Source organism: Ambystoma mexicanum, chromosome 12 (assembly GCF_040938575.1).
Source record: "Ambystoma mexicanum isolate Mex_15411 chromosome 12, UKY_AmexF1_1, whole genome shotgun sequence".
Lineage (NCBI taxonomy): Eukaryota > Metazoa > Chordata > Amphibia > Caudata > Ambystomatidae > Ambystoma > Ambystoma mexicanum.
In genome coordinates, this window is record NC_090936.1 from 706,553,844 (window position 1) to 706,577,872 (window position 24,029).

Below are 24,029 nucleotides of genomic sequence, written 5' to 3' on the forward strand. Positions count from 1 at the left end.
TCTCCTTTTCTCTCTCTTTGATCCTCCTACAGTGGTGTACAATTATACTCTGAATTTCTGGCCAACCCTTGGCTTCTAACCTAGCTATTTTATCCAAGGCCTTCTGTACCTCCTTCGGGAGCCCTTTTTTTTATAATAAAGTAGAGCAGTGCAGTGGATTGATTCCACGCCGGGCCAGTTTTGCTTCTCCACAAATCTTGCACTCGCAGTATGTATTGCGTAGGATCCTCATTCTCCTCCATTGTACATTGCATCACTAAACGTAAATCTGGAATATCTGAAAACGTGCGCCGCAATTCATCCCATACTTGCGCTCGAACATTGTTGAATGGCAATTCATTGTGGCAGTCACAACTCATTGTCACTCCTGGGAACCCTACTTTTTCCCACACAGCGTCTGCCTGATCACTGACGGCGGACACTAGCAAACTCTTTACATCACCTATCGCTAATGGTATTCCTGCCGTGCTTTTCTCAAATGCATGTATCCATTTCCCTGCCCCTCCCGCAAGTGGGGGGAGGAGCTTCAATAGGTTGTTTTTGTCCATTTGGGCCCACAGAATGTAGTGTGGCCTACCTGCTCCCTTATGTATCAGCAGCATCTGCAACTTGTGTTTCTTTCCTGTCTTATTTACCGTCCTTTCTTTATCTTACTCACCAACATGTTCCCTACTCGCTGCCTTAATCTACCCTGCCATTGTGGATCCATCTCATCGAAATGATGTGGCAGTGGGGATCCTACGGCTGCAACTCCTTCCTCGTATTCGTCTAGGTCGCTCCACACCTCCTCTACTTCCTCTTCTGGCTCACCATTCTCCTCTTGTCCTTCTCCGCGCTGTCTTTCTGGGTGGCTGTGCATATAATTCTCACTGGTTTATCATTCAGATGGAACAGGAACTCTCCTGATCGCCATTCTTTTTCTCACCCTTGTGATGTGGGTGTTCCCTGGGACAATACCGACTGCGCTGGTTCTGGCGTGGTTGGGGCTAACTCCCCTGTTGCACTTAGCAGGGGTGTGAGATCTGCCATAGACAACGTTGGTACTTCCGCTCTTCCCAGTAGCATTTGGCCCCTGTCACACAGTGCTCGTAATCATGGTATTTCTATCCGTGCATGCGCTAGCTGGCAGGCTAGATCTCCAGTTAATCGCACTAAATTTACTGGAGGCGTGCTTGTTGGGCCATACAGGCCTCCTTTGTCATATGGCGGCGGTGAGGTGGCTATTGCTCCGTTAGAGGGTGTGGGGGTGGGGCATGGCGGTATGTACAGAGGCTCGCTATATCCTACTGCTGTCCTTGTCATTAAGGGGTATATTTTGGTTGTATCGCCCTCAGATGTTGTTGTGGTGCATTCGCCCTTTGGCGTTCCGATTACCTCTTCCTGCCCTTTTTGCTATTCGATTGTTTTTTCTTTACCTACCTCGGCTGTGGGGGCGACTTCTTCAAACATTCGCCACAGGTCCAATACTTCCCTCCTGTTCTGCAACTGTTTCCCCTTATATCTTGCATGGACACTACATCCAACACCCTTTTGTCAAACGTCCCTCCCTCTGGCCAAATTGGTGTCACGCTGTCCCCTTTTATCTCTGTCACCCACTGATCGTGGTATTTTTGTATTCTATCACTATATAGTGGGAGGTGTTGGCAAATATGAGCTATTGGTGTTTTTCCTCCCATGACGATGTTTCTCCCTTCACTTGTAGGTGCACTTGCACCTGAACCTCCCTTCTACTCACACCCTCCAACCACTTGTCCCCTTATACAGATTAGCAATATGTCAAGATTTCTCAATTATTGGCAATTATTGTGTTCCAATTTTCAATGTTACCTTTGCATTTCTAATTTCAATAGTTCACTTTTAACATGTATGACCTCTTTCCAACAAATCACTTATTTTAGCATATGCGACACAAAATGGACAAAAAGCAAAAATATATAACACGCACATGCACTACCTGCGTGCTTTTATTTCTCCTTTGTTCCCGTTACTGAACACCTCCTCCCTTTCCCCGTTTTACCTACTCTTCTCATTCACTCCCCACATCTTACACCCTCTTACTTGTTCCCAAAGAATTCTTGCTTATACGGAAAAAGAATATTCTAAATAACTAATCCGAGTCTACTCAATATACGAGACCCCTTAGATCATCCTTCCCCTTATACCCAGAAAGAATTTCACATAAACTTTGCTAGCTAAACCTCCCTCTCCAGGCTTAGGATTACTGATAAAAACATCTTTGTCATATGTGTATTCGGCACCCACTATTTTCTTCAGTTTACGATAATCAGTCATTGTGAAACCTGGAATATTCCACTTATCCTGAAACTCTCTGGCCGTCAGCCACTTTCCATCCTTAAAAAGATCCTTGATCCACCTTAGTCCAAGAACCAATCCGGCTAGAATACAGATTTGCCCGCGATCTTGACACTAGGATTCATCCAAAACAAAGACGTTGGATCCATTAAGGCATCCGTCTTCAACAACTCACATAATTTCCTCCACAAAACTCTTAAAGCTTCGGTCAGTGGATACTTTGCATTTCCTGGTCCGCATGCCGTTGACAAAACCACACAGTTAGTCTCTGCATCCGCCCAATCATCTGATCCATCCTTAAGGAACGATACAAAAAAGTGCGACATGAACGACAGATGGTAAGCCCTAAAATTGTGCCGTCCCCCTTTCTCTAGTGGAAGTTGCAATTTCCACAACTTCAATCTGGGTCACTTATAGTCCCAAATAAACTCTTGTATCAATCTGTCTCGTTCCTTCCAATAGTTGGGATTAATAGTCAGCGGGAGCATACTGAGCACATAATTGATCCTCTGGGTCGTGGCCATCTTCAAAGCATTGACCTTCCCCCACATCAAAACATTCAACAATCCCCAGCTCTCCAAGTCAACCTTGAGATCAGCACAAATTTTCCTCAAGTTCTCACTTACATAGTCCACAATTTTGGGTGTCAACCAGAACCCCATATATCTCATTCTTTCTGCACACCACTTGAAAACAAAAGAATTCACAAGATGCCGATCACAGGATGTTGTTACACAATCACTGACATAGGGAGATGTAAAATGAATGGGGGTGCATAGTGGGATGGGGCATTATTGATGAGGTTTGTTAAATAGATTTCTGGGGCTGGCCAGGGCACTTGGATATTCAAACCCTAGGGAAGTGGGGATGGCCAGTAGAGGAAGGACATACTGCTGATATGTTTTGTTGAGTCTCAATAGTAGTTATTATTTTGTAGGTGAAAGACAGATAGTGGGTCAGGCCATTGGCTTATAATGCTTAATTATGTGGAAACTGGTGATGTGGTTCATTTTACATGTTTTTTGATGAGGATGGTGAAGGAGGACTTATTTAGTGGGTTTTGGGAGTAGCGTGATGTTGCAGATTCTTTGTTAGTTTTAGTAAATGGTGTTGCCACTAAAGAAAAGAGCATTTGGCAACAGCTCATGGATAGTGGAAAGGTGAAAAACACATTGCTGTTTCTATTGGAGCAAAATGATGTATACAAAAGCAGTCTGACAGTATCAGACTTGTCTACGTTTGATGTTGAGTCAACAAACAAAAGCAGTGAAGGTCCGTTTTCAGCATCTATCTGTTGCAGAAAAGAATAGTTTGTATGAACATTACACTATTTATCCTCTACACTCACGTGAAGTCATGGGCAACAGTTTAAAATTGTATCAATTAAAGCAACAAAAGGTGCATCAGGGAAAAGACATTAGAAGCCTGTTGTTTCCCAATGCTTTTTTCCAACTGGGACAGGAGGGTGACTGGATAGTCCCAAGGTGTGAATCTCTGCTTCAGAATATCGCTATACAAGAATGTATTCTGAAGATTCATGATTCCACACCAGTTTTGAATATATATTTCACTTATTGTATGAAAGTGAATTTTCAAAATTATGTTATGCTGTTGTTCATACACTTTAGACTGGAACTAGATTTCACAATCTTTCTGCATGTGAGCTGCTGAAACAGGTGAAAGAAAACAATTAAGTTTTAGAGGGTAAACTTACAAATATTCTTGCTACAAGGAGAGGAACTAAAGGGTATTGGTATAGGAGACATGCTGAGGATAGGTGCATGATCCGAAACTTGGGATCTCCACCTTGGTGTGTGACTTTGAGTTGTGCTTAGTATGGTTGGGATGATCTTGCAGAGTGGATTCATGAAACTAATCCACAGAAAGAAAATATAGAGTATGTGACAGCAGGAGAATTGTGTTCTATGGATCCTGTAAGTGTATCATGGTTTTTATCACACATTTTTAGGCATGTTACACTTTATATGTAATATAGAACATGGTCCATTAGGTACTGTGGAACATTTCTTTTGGAGGAAAGAGTACCGGGCACGTGGGGGTCCACATATACATATGCTGTTGATGGATTAAAGATGACGCTGAGTTTGGTAAGGAAAGTGATGGCTGTGTGATGGAGTTCATTCAAAAATATGCTACTTGTTCCATTCAAGCTCAGCACGTGACTGCTGAACTACAGAACAAGGTGGAATGATTTCAAAAACACTCATGTGGAAAGTACTGTCAGAGAAAATACACAAGTAAAGACAAGCACTATATTTAGTCAGTGCAGATTTGGCTTTCCACGGCCGGTGACACCAGTTGGTTGAGTGAATAGTTTAATGTCATCTCTTTGACAACATGTCACAGGTAACTCACCAAGACATACATATAATTTAAAAAGAAGTAAGGAATGCCAATTAATTAATGGTTACAATCCTGTGTTTGCTTAGCTATGTAATGCAACTACTGATGCACTGTCTATTGCTGATGATTGAACAGCTTTTGATTGTTATGTTACAGGATACATGACAAAAGCTGGAAAGAGAAATGCAGCTGAAGTATGGCAGATTTATCAGCAGGTAAAAATCTTATTCAGAAATTGCTAAGCTTTGGTCTGAAGATGCTTTCACAAAGACAGTGCAGTAGCCACGAAGCTGCAGATTGGTCCACTAGTTTGCCTCTCTTTGGAAGTATCAGCAATGTAGTTTGGTTAATTCTTGAACTAGCTAGTACTAGAAATCGAGTATCAAAGCCTTTGAGTGAAACTGAACAGTTAGCTGAAGCAGTACTTGACAGTACAGAGATTTTGAAAACCAACTTGATTGATACATATTATCCCAATTCGATCTGAAATGTTGGAGGATCTTTGTATATAAGAAGAAGCACAACACTACTCATGTCGAAATGTTGAAGCAAAATGTGACGGAGGACAGTTTAAACTACATGGATGTAGTGGTTGTCTAGTGAGACATGTAAAGGCAAGTCTCATTAACCACATGAGACTGTCTTGCCAATCTGCAGAGAAAAAATAATTATTTTATTTTTGGCTTTTGCAGTTGTTCTTCACCACATGGTGTGCCGAGATTGATTTGCTTGAAACTTTTGAATAATAATTTTTGCAAAATAACCCTAAATCAAACATCCAAAATGTGAGCAGTACTTGGAGTTACTAGAGAAAGACCTACATCAAGAACAACTTTTGGCAGCTCAATTAGCAAAAGAGATTCCTTAGGCAAGTCAAGATTCTGAAGTAGGAAGTCAAAATGTCCCCGGTGAGCCAATTATTTAAAGTGATGTTGAGATTTCCCTGGAGGAAATAGAAAGTGCAATGCAACAAACTAAAGTTGCAGATGGGAATTGTGATGACATTGTTAGTAAACTTAAAGTAGAGCAAAAGGAAGTTTATTATAAAAAGATATGTTCTTACATGGTTTACAGCAATGGTGAATGTTCTTGTGTGCAATACCAACCTGTATTGTTGTATGTTGGTGGACAAGTAGGAACGGGTACATCTCTTTTAATTCATGCAATAAGAACTATGATCCATAATGAAACTGATTATTCTGTGTCATGCATTAACTGCTCTAACAGGTTTAGCAGCATGTAATGTAGGAGGTGTTATTTTACATCGCCTGTTGATGCTACCAGTGGAGCATGACAGCAAACTAGAGTATCAAAAACTTGTATCAAGTACAGTACAAGAAATAGAAAAGGTTCTTAGAAAAAGTAATACCTTGATTGTAGATGAATGTTTTGAAGACTGACTACAACCTGTTGTTTGGAGGTAAACATGTATTTGTTTTTGGAGATTTGTTAGAATTAACTCCTGTGAAAGGTCAACCAGTTTTCAAGATGCTCCAATCTAAGGATTGTCAAAAAAACTTCGAGGAGCATTGGTAATTTCAACCTGTAGACTTGTTTTGAATTCCAGGAATTTACCATCAATATGAGGCAAACTGCAGACTTAGAGTACAGAAATTTTCAATAAGATTCGTATAGGTGTTCTTGAAGAACCATGAAGCAGACTTAAAGGGAAGACAGATTATTTTAACATGTGTCCTGCAGATTGTACTGCGTCTGATGTCATGTTCACTCTTCAGGAACTTTTCTTGTGTTGCTTTGATGTATACACTTGCAGAGTGTAACAGATTCAACTCTACAATGCGCTTCTTTACACAGTGCAAATACTCAGCGCTCCTTTCCAGAGCCAGCACAGGCACCATTTTGAGACGCCTGCACCTCTCTGCCACATGCCGATACTCCCCCCAGGTACGTCTCTCTTTCTTCCCCCAGTCTGCAAGCCGACTATAGCCATCTGCTCCCTTCACTCATGTGCAACGCCCACCCTGTATGCAAGGGTTTTTATTGATGTACCCTTTTGGCCGTGTCTTTCATTCTTTTTGCCTACAGGGCACACGAGACGGCTTATCACCCGAGCTTCCCAGCCCAAATGACTTTGCTCTTGGCTGCCTCCTGACTCGGTCCTCTGCTCTAACTTCTGCCGTGCTCCTCAAACAGTCACAGGTACATTTCTTTGCTTGAGAGAGTGGACCCACACTATCTCCACGCCTGATTTTGTGCCCAAAGCCACCCATTTACTAGTGCTGCAAAGTCCTGTCTTTTCTCTTCTTTCTCTGTGCTGCTAAGGCTTTTTTCCCTTGGGCCCTCCCCCGGACCTCGTCCACTACTTCAGGGGTCCCGCACCAGTCACCCACGGGGTGCCTGCCTCCAGCCTGGCGCCCTCCCAACCCACGCTACTCCCTCCTGCGCCTTCATCTACCCTACGATGGACCCCCCCGTGTCTATCTGCTCCTACTGGAAGCACGACCAGTGGTGAGTGGACCCCCTTTTTTGGAATCCCTTCTAGGACTTGTGTTTTAGTATTGATACATCATACTGACCCACTCCAGCACCTTGCTGCTGTTTTAAACACTGATCTCTCTCACACTTTCTTTCAGGATTTTCTCCTGTCTTTCTCTTTTAACACAGAGTCTCCTGACTTTTTTGGCTCCAGAAGAAGGCTACAACCTATCTTGCCGAAACGTTAGCAGCACACTAACCCAGATTTTCTATTGGCTATCACTTGTGTTGGCTCTAAATCTCTAACATCATACCCAGACATAGACCATAATATAAGGTCAGACTTTAGCCGGGCATAGAAGGCCTATCTTCACCGTCTCCTCTACTTGCACTCTCACAGTGTATTCTTCACATCCAATGACATGGGACACTTGATTTACAAGCTGTTGGTCATATGTACAAATGATTAACCCATACCCCATGCCATTTGCATTTTGCCATAGTGAAATTTCAACTATGTGTGTGTTTTCATCAATGGATATCATGTATTGTTATGCAAAGAAATAACTTAAATATGCTGCACAAAAAAACAACTCATAATAGAAAGCTAAATTAAAAATTATTTTTATAATTTTGAGTCATGTGTTTGGCATCAGCAAGCATGTTGCTTTCTACAATGGTTGCTCAGAATGTATGTGCTCCCATTAGGATCTAAAAACCAGTGTACACTGAATTCCCTCCGTACACCTCTTAGATTCATAGAGGGTAGGACAACCCCCTTGTTGTAGCTGTCAAAGAAGCAACATATTGTGGAGATATATTCATGTGATGTTTTAGATGGTCATGTTATGGCATTAGAGCTGGATAAAAGAGCATAAGCTTGATTAGTTCAACTAGAGAATTTAATTTCTAAAACAGCAGGTCTATCAATGCACAAGTAATGTTAAAGAGCAACTAGAATGTAGACATTGGTCTATTAAATGGGGCGATAGGAAGAATGATTACATTTCACACTTTTCCTCGCAGTGCACATATTGAACATGTTGATGTAAAATTTGATCATGTAGAAGAAACTCATTTGATTTCTCTGACCTCTGCATGTTTCATGCTTTTTAAGGATACCTTTGTCAAAGGAGTCCTATTTCAATTGTGTTCTGCATATGCAATTACTATTCATAAATCGCAAGGTTTGACATTAGAAGCAGCACTTATTGACATTTGTCATACAGTGTTCTAAGAAGAAATGTCATATGTAGCTCTGTTACATATGAAAAATATTGAAGGTTTCTTTTTAATTAACTTTGATGAAAGAAATATTACATCTGACATTTCTTGCATTGAAGAATATAATAGGTTACGTGTACTGTATGCTTTTCCCCTTGACCTTATAACAATACCTGTACCTGCTAAGCACTTAGCCAGGAAACATAAGGAACCAGTGACACTACATTCAAATAAAATCATTCTTCTTAAAACTAAAACACAAGACAAAAACAAGACAATCTACAAGAGATGAAAAGTCAATTATCTATGATATACTCCCATTGTAGATTTAGTAATGAAACAGGAGTATCTATGTGTGGAACATTCATTTATTAAACAATGTATAGATGAAAAACCACAAAGTACACATTTGGCAGTGTCAATCGAAATGTAGTAGCTGTAGCAAGTGAAAATCAATAATGTTCTCAAAATACACAAGACGATAGTTAAAAATGGTTTATAACTACAGGAAACTATTAGTGTAGATAGGTATGTAGTAATCAGTTACGAGTGGAATCTCATGCTTCCACAATGTAAGAAAGTGTACACTACTCAGGATGTTTCTAAAAGATTGTTATATCTTTCTATCCCTGATCAGAAATGTGTATTTTGTTCTTATCTTGTAAATAAAGCATTCCATGGCATCCATTGCAGTGACTGTGGTTGCAATTTTCAATCTACAATGCAAAATCTAGTTTTTAATAAGTATGTTTTGATTATGTTTCAAAGATACAGTGTAGCTGGAGGAAAATAGACACCTCAGTAAATAATCATGTTTCTATTAGTAAGAAATCATTTCAGATGTGTGCAATTATTTTTCATGAGGGGGCATCCATTCACTGTGGACATTTCACAACATGGGTGCGTACAGAAGTAGATTGTCTTGTCTGTAATTACTCTATAGTCACACACCAAACTAGACTGCAAAAGGGTTTAAAGAATACTTACTTAATGTTGTTAGAACCCAAGTTTTAAAATATATATTTTATTTTATTTGTGACTATAAACATGCAAAATAAAAGTTTGAAATGGAGTAATAGGCTAATATGTGTTTTATGTAAAGTAGAAGAGATTTTATTGCTAGGATGTTTTTTAAATTCAGTTTGAAATAAATGTAGAGTTAACTTTCTGAAGATTACATACATTAGAAGAGAAAAAAACACTCTACAATCGTCTGCTTCTGTTTTATTGTGTAAAACAGCGTATATTTTAATATGTACAAGTGTTCCCTATACGTGCTAGGTTACGTGAGTGGTTCCATGTACATTATTTTGACTGTTAGGGAGTGTAGAAGATCATGACTGTTTACATCTGAAACAAGTAAAGAGTGGGATATAGATACAAAAAAAGTACAACTTTTCTAAAATAAATTACATCTAACTACTAATAGGATTTTAGGGAAGGATTTAGATATATTGTGGCTTACTTGTTATGGGTCTAGGTGGTCAAAATAAAGACTCACATAACATTTTTTTAAAGAATTCCAACTCAATTTAAACATTAAACTAGCCTAGTTTAGTATGTTCAATGTTTACAGATCTTCTATTTGCAGTGAGGACATTTTCAGAAAAGTCATGCAATATGTTGTGTTATTACATCGCAGATGTTTATTTTTATAGTAGTTTATACACAATTGTCATTGGGCCTCATTACGAATGTGGCGGAAAGGCAACAACGGTGCTGGTAGTGCTACCGGCGCCGTTGTTACCATACCGCCACATTCTGAGTTCTGCTTGTGAGTGCTCCTCTGTATGCCTGGTCAGACCAGGCGTGCAGAGCGGCACCCACAAGCAGACCTCGTGATTGCACCTGCACTCTTATAAACGGTGCCGGTGCAACCATGCTCCCCACCCCCATTCTGCCCTATGTGGCAGAATGGAGATCGGGAGCCCGGCCATACTGGCACCCGCGAATGGGCAATTACCAGCCCATTCAACTCGTAATGGGCCGGTAATGGCCCATTCATGGGTGCCGATAGTGAGTTTGGCAGTAGCCGTGCCCTTATTAAGGGCACGGCTACTGCCAAACTCATAATGAGGCCCATTAAGTGTGTAGGTGGCCAAAAAAAGGACCCACATCAGGAAATGAAGTATTCTAATGGCAATGTAGTTTGTTATATTTTAAAATAATTTGGTTTCATTAAAAACATATTCCACACTGCACAAACCTGTCTGTGCAAATAGAAGTTTAAATAATAATTCCCATTTTTTAAACATTTCAAATATGATGTGTACATTTTGAAATATCATTATCAACTTCTTATGTGTGTATGTGGCCAAACAAATGACGCACACACATTTCACAAGAAGTGTGGAAATGACATGTATTAGGTTCTTATTGTAACTTGCAGTGAGTGTTAATATATTTACACACACACGTTTTTAATGTCTTTCTTTTACTTTTAATATTGGTATGACTAACCTCTAAAAAGATGTTTACTCAAAATAATGTTACAATGTTGGCATGTCGTCATACATTTATGTTAATGTTAAAGGTATTTGTACCATGCACCATCACCAACGGAATCGGTCCCCATGCGGATCTGTAAATGAGAAGGCGGGGTGGGTTAGTAGGGTGAAGAGGGAGTAGGATAGTGAGAGAAGTGGTGTCCTGTTGGCAGCTTCAGTTCGGTTTTCACTGTGCGATGAGCTTAGGCGTGAGTATCGGATCAATGTCATTCTTCATTGTGCTGTTGGTGTGGGTTATGTGTTTGTTTGTTGTTGTGGTTTTGGTGAAGTGCATGCGGTTTGCTATACGAGTGGTAGTTGTGTGGGTTTTTGTGTGAGTTAAGTATGCAGAAATGTGAGCATTTTGGTTAGTGGGCCATATGTCTTGCAGCTAACATTCACAATTTGGCTCTATGCCTAGATTTGAGAGTCCTGAATAGTGGGAGAAAGGCTTAGTTTTCACAATACAGTAGGTTTCAGAATATAATAGACAAAGTTGGAGGCTACACCGAGATTTGAGAGTCCTGTATAGAGGGTGAGAGGCCTAGGTTTCACAATGCAGTAGGCTTCACAATACAAAAGTAGGCAGAGATGGGGGCTACACCTAGATTTGAGAGTCTTTTAAAGTGGGAGAGAGGCCTTGGTTTCACAATAGAGTAGGTTTCAAATATAACAGACAAAGATGGAGGCTACACCTAGATTTGAGAGTCTTGTAAAGTGGGAGAGAGGCCTAGGTTTGACAATACAGTAGGTTTCACCATATAATAGACAGAGATGGAGGCTACGCCTAGATTTGAGAGCCCTGTATAGAAGGATAGAGGCCTAGTTTTCACAACACAGTAGGTTTCACCATATAATAGACAGATATGGAGGCTACACCTAGATTTGAGAGCCCTGCATAGAAGGAGAGAGGCCTAGGTTTCGCAATACAATAGGTTTCACCATATAATAGACAAAGACGGAGGCTACACCTAGATTTGAGAGTCCTGTAAAGTGGGGGAGGGGCCTAGGTTTCACAAGGTTTCACCATGAAACAGAGATGGAAGCTACACCTAGATTTGAGAGATATGTTTAGTGGTAGACAGTCCTAGGTTTCACAATACGGTTAGTTTCACCATATAATAGATAGAGATGGAGGCTACAACTAGATTTGAGAGTCCTTAACAGTGGGAGAGAGGCCTAGGCTTAAAAATACAGTAGGTGTTCATAATATAACAGATGTAGATGGTTTGTTACACCTAGATTTGAGAGTACTGTATAGTGGGAGATTGCTAATATTGACAATTCCCTGAGAGAGTGATGCAGATTAACATTCAGAGTTCCCCAAGAGTGTGATGCTAGCTAATGTTCACAGTACTATCCCAGTGTAGCTTGGTTAATAATTCAAAATCCTCACCCTTTGTGGAGCTGGTTAGTATTAGAAGCTTGGCCAACTATGTTCTCAGGTTAGATAGAGTGGCAGGGCTTCTGGAGTAGAGTGATTGCTCTACTCCCCACCCATGCCACACTTGCCTTGGTAGTTGCTGCTGGTTGATGGCTGGCCACTGGCTTCCCCTGCTGACATCTGCAGACACTGTCTGGAGCCGCTACTGTAGGAACCGTCTTTTGCCTTGGGGCCCATAGCCACAAGGGCTGCATTGGCAGAGGGCTGCATTGGGGGGTGAGTTAAGAGGGACACTGGGCCAATCATGGGAGAGGGTGGGAAGGGAGGAGGGGATAAGGATGGGACCAGGAAGCCAGGATTGGGTAGGCAGACAACGGTCCAACCTCAGAGTGGGAAAATAATTTAAAAAAACAATCCTGCATGGCTAATGGAGCAGGCTCTGGGGCACTGACCTACCTGGGGGAAAAGCACAGAGACGGATTCATCTGTAAAACTGAAGACATATTTGGTTTCCTGGTTAAGGTTCCATAAATTAATCTGCAAATGTGTCATCTTTTAATAATAAATAATGTTTGTACAGAAATTAAACACGTCTTAATTGTTGTGAAATACCTTTATATGTGCACAAACTATTGACATTGTGGGCAATTCTCTTTAGAATGTTCTGATCCAAAACTAAGCTCGTAGTTACCAAAATAGTTAGTGTAGTGGATGTAATCATACAGCATTTATTTTACCTATACTACTCTCTAGATACCCCTTCTCTTTGAAACTGTTATTCTTTTAAGCTTTTTATTCAAAATAACGTTAATGTATACATGTACTTCTAGAAAGTAAGATAGTATAGAGTTTTTTTTTTTCTCTTCAACAGGAAGTTGTTTTCCTCTGTAGCATGATTAATGAATACAACCTGTATGTGTTGTTCAGTATTCACTTAGTACCATTACACAAAAAAAATGCTTCTTTTTATTTTATTATGAAATACATTTCATTCTGTTTCAAAATTACTGTTATTCAACACAGAAAATGACACATACAAAGGTATTAGGTAAGACATTTTATAAACATGGTGTATATGTGTACAGTTGATATATTTATACAAGGATTTGTATATTTCTTTATATAAATATATTTAGCAGTGGGTACAGCACCAGCCAATCCTATGCGGGTATTTGTAGACGAATCTAAGGTTTTGGAGGAAAGAAAGAGGGGGGTGGAAAAGGGAAGGAACACACATATGGATGAAATGTATAACAAAGGGAATTAAGATAAAAAGGAACATATTTTGGGGTATTTTGTTTTTTTAAATTAATTTTTGTACTCAAAAAAGGGGACAACATTGCAACTTAAAAAAACTAAGGACAATTTGGTGTTCAGCTATTAACTTGTCCCAATCCTTTGTTGTGGCACCTCCCATGGTAACACATTTGTGGCATAAGAGAACACATTACTCTCATAACTGAAAGATTGAGAGCCAATAATATTGGAGCAGGTGGAATGAACACTGCTGCAAAAGTTGAAAGTTCATTTATTGTCAGTGGTGTCACATTGGTGGCTGCAGGTGCTGGAGGTGGTGCTGATTTAGGTGCATGCATTTTAATTTTGTGGTGCTTGTCCGATTTCCAATATGCATCGTGCACATCGTCCCAATGCACTCACACCGGATGATTTATCATCGCAGATGTTAAGATTTTGTGACAGTACATTTCACGGTCCACGTCTTAGTGTCTTCGTGCACAATGTGCATTCTACATCCTCTGCATATTGTTTACAGCAGTATTGCTTCAAATTTAAATAGCTCCAGCTATCTGCAATGGTTTTCACTCATGTTGCTTTTTTCATTGGTGGCATTGGATTGGGGACCCAGATGACGTCATCATCACTTCTGCTGATGCTGCTATCATTGTTGGACATGTTGAAATTTCCAAACGTGGAGGAAAATATAAAACAACAAAAATGACAAGACTAAAATGACAATGTCACAAAAAATGAAAAAGTTTAAAATAGAAAAAAGTAAAACAAAACATATATAAAATTAACAAATAACCAGACATGGGAAAAGAGTATTGGGTTAAACGTGCTTAAAAAGGAGGTGGAATTAAATGGTTAAGTCACCAAACTTTCTTGCAGTTACTTAGATAACCTTTCACTAACAAGCACTGATAGCAATGATCAATGTAAATGTAATTTGTGTGGGTGTGGTGATTATTCACTGCTATGCACTACCCCGGAACCCAGACTGGTCACTTTTGCATGTGCGGATCCCATCATAAACATGGGCGTAGTCACATCAACACATTGCTGCGTGTGATTGATCCGTCGGTTGATGCGGTTAGATGTCATGTGTAGACATGCAACTGCTGCGCGTGATCCGATTCGATGGTGCAAACAGGCATGAAGACGCGTATCCACAATAATGAAGCACGATGTCTGATGATGTCATTTTGCACGCACAGATTTCATCCTACAGCATGGCCCTAGCCACATCAATACATCACAAAATGTGATGGGCCGTTTGTTGATGAAGTTAGCAGTCATTTTGTAGGTGCGTAGCCGCAGCGTGTGATCCGTTCGGCTGGTGCAACTAGCGAGAAGACGCGTAGCCATGTCAATGAAGCATGTCATCCAATTCGGTCATTTTGCACGCGCATATTTCACCATAAAGCATGGGTGTAGCTGCACCAATAAATTGCAACATGTGATTGGTCATCATGGGCGTAGTTGCATCAACACATTGCTGCATGTGATTGATCCGTTGGTTGATGTGGTTAGGATTCATGTGTAGGCACACGACCAGAGCATGTGATCCCATTGGCTGGAACAACAGGTGCAAAGATGCATAGCCACATAAATGAAGCACAGCCTCCAATCGGGCCATTTCACATATGTGGATTTCATCTTATGACATGGGCATAACCGTGTCAATACATTGCATTGTGGGATTGGTCTGTTTGTTGATGCGACTAGGCGTGTAACCTCAGCCCGTGACCCAATTGGCTTGCAGAACAGGCACAAAGCCGCTTTTCCTTGTCAATGAAACTTCTGATGTGAATAGACCTTTTTTTAATGCAGCTACGGCCATGTGCAGGTGCATCTTCTCATTGATCCAAGTGATTGGTTGGAAATGTAGGCACAAACACGTCATTGCTCTTGGGCATACCCGCGCATATAGGTGGTATGATGGGATATATGCTCTTTCAAATGTTCCCTGAATTCCAAACCATACTATGTACATCACGCAATTCTATGCGATCCAGTCCGCTCTATGCACTTTTATTCATTTCATGAGTCCCAGATTGCCTTACACACTCCGGTCTGCTCGACACACTCACGCACTCCAGTCCGCCTTGCATTCTCTACTCATCCCTTGTGCTCCAGTGTGCCCCACGCATGTGCTCCTGTCTTCCCCACGCATGCGCTCCTGTCTGCCCCGCGCATGCACTCCTTTCCGCCACATGCGCTCCGTTCTGTCACACGCACTCCTGTACCCACTGCGCACTCGTCCCCACTCGGCGCTAGTCCCCTCTAGGCACTTGTCCCTTCTAGGTGCTTGTCCCTTCTAGGCGCTTGTCCCCTCTACGCACCTCTCTTTTCGTATGCACTTGTTCGCTCATATGCACTTGTCTGCTCTATATATTTGTCGGCTCTACCAGTAGTCTGTTCTATGCAGTCCTCCACTCTACATTCTTCCACCTAGCTCATCAATCTCGCTCTGCTTATCCATCCGTTCCCACACTCATCCGTTCTATGCATTCATCAGCTCTGCATGTGTTCCATACTCATCCGTTCTTCCTACTTATTCATTCTACGCACTCACCTGGTCTATGTAACTCATCCGCCCTAGGTTTTTGTCTGCCTTATGTCCTCGGATGCACTACACCTTCATCTGTTCTACGCATTCATCCACCCTACGCAGTCACCATCTCCTTGCACTCACTCGCTCTCCGCACTCACAAGTTCCCCGCACGTATCCGCTCGCCACACTCATCCACTCGCCACAATCATCCGCTCTTCCCACACTTATCCACTTTACCCACACTTATCCACTTTACCCACACTCATCTGCAATATGCGCTCGCCACACCCCTCTGTTCTCTACACTCCTCCGTTCTCTACACTCCTCCATTCTCTACACTCCTCCATCCTCTACACTCCTTCGTTCTATACGCTCCTCTGTTCTCTACGCTCCTCCGTTCTGTGCGCTCATCCGCTCTGGGCGCTAATCCGCTCTGTCCGCTCATCCGCTCTGTGCGCTCATCCGCTCTGTGCGCTCATCCAATCAACACGCTTATCCGATCAACACGCTCATCCGATCTACGCACTCATCCGCTCTACACACTCATCCGCTCTACACACTCATCCGCTCTGCACGCTCATCCACTCTACATGCTCATCTGGTCTACACGTTCATCCGGTCTGTATAGTCATCAGTTCTACCCACTCCTGCATTCTATTCGCTTCTCTGTATTTACGCACTCATCAGCTCTACACGCTTGTCTGCTCTACAAACCCAACCACTCTACACACTCATCCGCTTATAATGTTCATCTATTCTATACACTAATCCGATCTACATACTCATTTGATCTATCTTGTCATCTGTTCTTCCACTCATGCACTCTTCCACTCAGTGCATTCATCTGTTCAACACGCTTCATCCATTCTAACTATTTCATCCACGCCATTCACTTCGTTCCCTCCTCATGCATTATGTCCATTTCAGCAGTTTAGATCTCCTTACTTTTCCCTATGATTTATTCCTGTTGTCCACTTCACTGTTTTGATTTACATTACTCGTTTAGTTCTGTTTGTCTTACTAGTTTACATTTGAGTTTATTAGCTGTCAATTTCTCGCATCAGGTAGTTTGTTGGGTCCGTGTCATTGTGATGCTGTTAGTTTGGAAACTGGTTGGTTTTAGGGGAAGAGCCAGGTTTTCAGTAGTTTGCGGAAAGACGCTAAATCCTCAGTTAGGTGGATGTGGGGTGGGAGCGTGTTCCACAGGGTTGGGGCCAGGGCTGAGAATGATGATCCGCCTAACCTGACTGAGTTTGTCTTAGGAATTACTAGGAGGCCGGCTGAGCTTGATCTTAAGGTGCGAGTGGGATGATAATGTTTTAGTTTGTCTTGAAGATATTGAGGTCCAGTTTTATGCAGTGCTCGATGGAAGATGCATAAGGTTTTGAAAGTCACCCTTCGGGCTAGTGGAAGCCAATGTAGCGTCTTAAGGGCTGGGGAGATGTGGTCTCTTGGCCCGAGTGCAAGTAGCATTTTGGCTGCCGCATTTTGTGCCCTTTGGAGTTTATTCAGTTTATTCAGTTGGTACGCGTGGACTCCGATGTATAGGGGGTTTGTGTAGTCCAGTCTTCATATAACGATTGGTTGGACCGCGGAGAGTCAGTTGGGAAATGAGAGATGTGGAAAGATGCCCCTAAGGGTTTTAAGGTGGTAGTGGCAGGACTTTAAGACGTTGTTGACTTGGCGCGAGAGTGTTAGTCAGAGTCAAGGGTGCATCCAAGATTTTTCACTGAGTTGCAGGGGGTTGGTGAGTTGCCCGTGGCGGCTGGCCAGGGTAGTGGGTGCAGAATGAGTTTGGAGTTGCCACATGCCATGATTTCCGTTTTGGAGGGGTTTAACAGGAGGTGGTTTTGGGTCATCCAGAGTTCTATGTCGAGGAGGCAGGAGGCCAGGTCAGGTCGGGAGTTGGGATTTGAGTTCATTAGTTTTAGAATTAGTTGAGTGTCGTCGGCATAGTTGTAACATAGGATGTTGTGGTGAACTAATTATTGGATGGAGGGTGATCAGGTAGAGATTGAACAGGAGGGCAGATAGGCATGCTCCTTGTGGGACTGCCGTGTCGACTGGTCGGGCTTGGGAGGTATAGGTGGAGAGTATCGTCGTTATTTGGTACCTATCTTTGAGGAATGAAGCTACCATTAAAGACCAATTCCACAAATTCCTAGGGAGTGGAGGCGGTCAAGGAGGATTGAGTGATTGATTGTGTCAAAGGCGGCAGATAGGTCAAGAAGGATTAATGTGGCGCATCCACGGAGTCTGCCGTCATTTTAAGGTCATCCCAGATTGAGGTTAGGGTGGTTTCAGTTCCGTGATGGGCTCTGAAACCTGATTGTGCAGGGTCTAGGAGATTGTTGGTTTCGACAAAGGCATTTAGTTAGGAGTAGGCGGTTCGGTCAATGAGTTTGGCAAGGAATCTGGTGTTTGAGATGGGGCAGTAGTTTTTGGGCTCGAGAGGGTCGAGGGAAGGTTTTTTAATTAGTGGTTTGACATGAACCATTTTGAATGCCTCAGGAAAGATACCAGAGGAAAGGGAAGCATTTATGATGGATCTTGCATGTTCTCCTGCGCAGGTGGACGCGAAAATTTCTTTGAGGGTTGTGGCTGGGCAAGGGTCAAGTGGAGAGCCAGATGGTTTGTGGGCAGATAGAAGTTTGAGAAATTGTTCTTGTGATATTGGAGTAAAGGATTTGAACATTGGTTGCGTAGTGGTCGCAGCTGGTGGGCTGGCGCTATGGGGGGAGATTGCCTGGAGGTTTTAAGAGAGCGAGTTTGGTGGCTAGCGTATTTGTTCTTTTAAGAGCCATGGTGTAAAAGTGCAGAGAGAGTGAGTTGCACAGTGATTGTGAGGGGGTCGGAACGGTTGTGGTGCAAGCCGGTTTGGTGAATTCAGAGATGATTTTGTGGCGTTCCTTGCTTGGGTTTTTGCAGTTTAGGATTCGGGAGTTGTAGTGGGCTTTTTTTGCTTTCCGGATTTCAGCCTTGTACTGATAGAGGTGTCGGGCCAAGGTGGCCCTGCTCTCCTTGGTTTTGTCTTTCTGCCATTTGCGTTCTAGGTATTTATATAGTTTTTTATTGGTCTTCAACTCAGGAGTGAACCATTTGGAAAAGAGGTCACAGTGGGTTGATGGTTTGCAGGGGGGTGTTTGCTGCATCAGAGGTGAGTTGAGCCATGAGGCAATGGCGTCAGGGATTAGTTGTTTATTGAGTTGGCAGGTAGGTGGTGGAGACTGGAGGAATCCGTTGGCTAGGTCCGGGACGATTATTAGTTTTTTTCCAGCATTTGCGTAGATTCGGCGGTTCAGATTAGAGTACGGGAGGGGGTTCGGGTGAGCGACTGGAGAAAGAGAGAATGAAGTGATCGGACCAGATGATGGGGTGGGGGGGTTTAAATGAATCCGGGTGTTAGAGATAAAGATGGCATCAAGAGTGTGTCCTTTATAGAGAGTCGGGCCATTTATGTGGGGTTGGAGGTTAATTGCGTCTAAGCCGTCACCCAGAGAGTATGTCATAGGATTGGTGGGGATGTCGAGCCATATGTTGAAGTCTCGAAGAAGGGTGAGGTTGGGATGGTTTAGTTGGAGGGTGGCAATAGAGTCGCAGAGGTTGTTTGCGAATTGTCTATCGTAGCTAGGGGGCCTGTAGATTTTTAGGAAGCTGTGTGAGAGCGACGGGGAGAGGGATAGTTTAACGAGGGGTGATTCACAGGAAGGAATGGAAGGTTGATTGTCAATGATTGAGGCGTGGAAGAGAGACTTGAAGACGAATGCTACTCCCCCTCCTCTAGAGGGACGGTTCAGTGGGATGAGGGACTAGTCAGGGGGGAAGGCTTCACTGGCAATTGGGGCGAAGTCAGCAGAGAACCAAGTTTCGGTGATGAAAGCCAGGTCTGGTTTTTCAGAGGCGAGGAGGTCAAAGATGGAGTATCTGTTTTTTGCTACGGATCCGGCATTAAATAGGATGCAGTTCACATCGGCTGGCGTGGTTGGTCTCTGGGCTGGAGCCGAAGGGGGTGGGTCTGGGGCAGAAGGGGGTGGTGGCGGAGAGATAGGAAGCTGGAGAGGGGGAGGGTGTCATGATGCCTATCCCCGGGCATCCGGATCAAGCCCATCAGCCCTGGGAGCAGGCATCCAGATATTTAATAAAACCTTAGCAGCCCCGGCTGGGGGCTGTCTGGGTTCAGTCCTGGCACCTTAGGCGCCAGGCTCATAATAGAAATCAGTCCTGGTGCTATAGGTGCCATGCTCATAGACTTAACTTACTCTCATGCAGACCATGCTGCAAATGAATACAAGCCAACGTGAGGCCTGGATGGGACTATTTTACTACAGGGACTATTTTTTACTCAGGTGTGGTTCTAGGGACGTCTTACCTGGAACTACTTTGTAGGCTATTTAAACCACGCCCGAACGGCAGCACATGCTTCGCGTTATTCTGCATCCAGCAGCGTGACGCTCACTGTGCCTGCAGTCAGCATCCAGTCTTCAGCCACGCCCGTCTCGAATCCAGAGCTTCTACCAATAGAAGAAAGAAGAAGGAAAGGTTAGAAAACAGATATTATTTCAATCCTTACCTGAATTCCGGATCCATCACGTCTTCGAACTTGAAAAGGACATTATTCTCCATGCGCCGCATCGCCAGCTGCAGCGCCGCGCCATACTCACCAGTCCTCACAGCATTTTTCGATCCGGTGCAGCCTCCATCATTTTCTCCGCCAAATTCCACCATCTAGGGGACAAAAGAAACATAAGGTGAGCCGAGAGAGCCAACAAATACAACCTCTCCACCATAGACTTACCTGATTAACAACCAGAGGCATTATTCCATAACAAACCGCAACTTCTTACGCCGCACCTGTAAGGAGAGTGAAACCAGCAATTTAAACACACGCATCTTTTGCCGGACAGTGTTGGGTAATACAGACTCTTACCGGAACACCATCAGCTGCCACAAGACAATCTTCCATTGGACCCAGCTGCAACACAAGAAAGGAATGTACAAGAGTGAACATCGGACATATTGAACTCTTTGAAATTTATACTTACGGGTTCTCGCCTGGAACCTCGGAGTCAATATTCATCCGGAACTCTTCCAACACCTTCGAACCAGTGAAGTAACTGGTATCTACGCGCCCCTGCATTCCACACAGGATGGAGAGCTCATCATTTACAAACATAAGGTGAGTTTACTGAAGGTGAATATCGGTGGTGATTAGTGGGGAGAACAGTGGGGTGCCATTGCAAAAATCCACGGGTGGCTAAATCCCTTTCTCCACTTGCAGGAGAATACTTCTACGGGTCAAGCAGACGAGATTAGGTGGTCCGGTCCAGTCTGTCATCTCTGCACTATGCTTCACGTTGGAGGACGTCGCAGCTGTCCGGGCCCGATCGACGCCCCTGTGGGAGCCAGGTGAGCGTAACAGAACGCGAAGCCTATCTACAAATTCCCACCCGGGCGTTATGGAAACCTCCGAAACAGACCAACTAGCCCAATTATTAGGGGAATGTAGGGCAGAAGTGCACTCTGCGCCCCTAGAGACTAATGCCCTCAGGAGAGAACTGATTGTGTCCAAGCAACGCACAGATGATCTGGCTAGACAACTGCTGCAAAATCAAGCTGGGCAAACACTCCTACCTGGACTCGGGTGAAACCCAACTCCTGTTTCATCGAGCAATCCTGTGCAAGTAATCCTACCAGGTGCTATTCCTTTAGCTCCACCCGAACGCTTTGCTGGGGACCCATAAAGGTTTGCAGTGTTTATGAATCAATGCTGCTTGCACTTTTTATGCAGACCTGGAGCTTTTCCAAATGACCAAGCCAAAGTAGCCTTTGTACTATCATATCTTAGTGGCAGCGCAGCTGACTGGTCAATTCCACTAGTCTACCAGGATGACCCTCTTCTTCGGGATTTTCAGGGATTTCAAAGTAGCATGGAAAGACTATTCGCCAGACATTCACAGGGACAGGCCCTGGATAACAAACTTTTATCCCTTCGACAAGGTAATCAGGAACTGCTAACCTATATCTCAACCTTCAATAGGTTGGTGGTGGAAACCGGATGCCCTGAGGAGAAACGAATTACATAATTTCATCGTGGGCTTCGGGGAGAACTCAAAGATATTTTGGCTCAAGTTGTGAACCCACCTCAGGATTGCGCAGAATATATAGACTTAGTGGTCCAGTTAGACCACCGACTTCAGAATAAAAAGGCTGATCGAGCTAAGTTCGAGAGTCGGGTATGGGTTAAACCCAATGTTACCCCCAAATGAACAGATGCATCAGAACCTATGCACATCGGGGGGGTTAAAGGACCCTTAACTCAAAAGGAAAGAGAAAAGAGACAGCAGATGCAATTGTGTCTGTACTGTGGAACCGCAGGACATTTTCTACAGGATTGCCCTATAAAACCACCCAAGAAGGTAGTAGGAGTTGCTGACAAAAGTCAAATAGAGCCTGATTCGGGAAACGACCTGCCCGACAAGCGTAGAGGTCCGCTTGCTGAGCTTAAAGAAGGACACTCAGACCTCCCACCTAATTATACCAATGGTCCTAATTCATCCAAGGCAGCCATCACGTATGCACGCAGTAAGGGCATACATTGATAGCATGTCCGTAGGAAACTACATGGATCACAAATTGGCCTCAAGGATGAATCTACCCCTTTGCAAAAAGACCGCTTCGGATGTCATCACCACGATCGATGGAACTGAAATTGTCTCTGGGCCGGTAACTCATCCCACTACTGAGCTGACACTGTTGGGTCAAGATGGGCATCGAGAAACTATTGTGTTTGATATAATCAAGGCCCCGCAATTCCAAATAATTCTGGGAATGCCATGGTTGGAAACATATAATCCTTGTATTGATTGGCGAGAGAAGAGGGTGACCTTCCCAGATTGTGCACACACACCTGTTGCCCGGAAAAAAACCTTGAACAAAAGCCTGGCCACCGTTACTAATCCAGTTTTGCAGTTACCTCAGGAATATCAAGAATTTCAGGATGTTTTTCAAAAAGAACAGGCAAATACCTTACCACCTCAAAGATCATACGATTGTCAAATTGACCTAGTACCCGGTACACAACCTCCATGCAGTAGAATCTACGCCCTTACGGAACCCGAAAATCTTCACCTACGACAATATCTGGACCAATACCTTGCTAATGGCTTCATTCGTCCATCCTAATCTCCTGCATCCTCAGCTCTATTCTTTGTGCCTAAAAAGGAAGGTGACCTTAGAACGTGCATAGACTACCGCACATTAAATCAGATTACGGTAAAAATCCGATACCCATTGCCTCTGATCCCCGAATTACTAGACCAAGTAAAGGATGCTTGTATCCGCTACAGGGATGTGATCTTTTGCACTTTTCCTTCCGATCCACCCTGACAATAGATTGTCTGTGAATTCATTCTATTGTTTGTGAACATAACAATAATGTCTGTTATTGTGGGGATTAGTCATGAATTCCTTTTCCCCATAGGTTTTTAGCATGATTCTTTTGTTTTTTAGTATGTTGGATGTATGTCACGGTATGAAGAGTTGTGTTTGAATGATTGCACCATGAATGGCAAGTATGTGTGACAATGTTTTAGCCGATTCTAGGCATATCGCTGCTGCTGTTTTGCTATATTAAAGTGACCAGTGTTTAATTATTTGTGATTTATTCACTACTTTGCAAATTATTTGTATCATTTCTAATTACATTTTGATACATTATTTCAAATATACTTTTCTCTGGACATATCCTTTCTGTTTTTTCAAGGATGCTTGTATCTACACTAAGTTAGACCTCAGAGGGGCATATCATCTGGTACGTGTAAAGAAAGGCAATGAATGGAAGACTGCCTTTCGCACCAAGTACCGGTTATTCGAATACCAGGTGATGCCCTTCGGGTTGTGCAATGCAGCAGCACCCTTCCAGTATTTTATGAACGATGTCCTTCGTGAACTCATTGACGTCTGTGTTGTCGTATACATAGACAATATTCTAATGTACTCCTCCTCAGAATCAGACCATGTGAAGCAC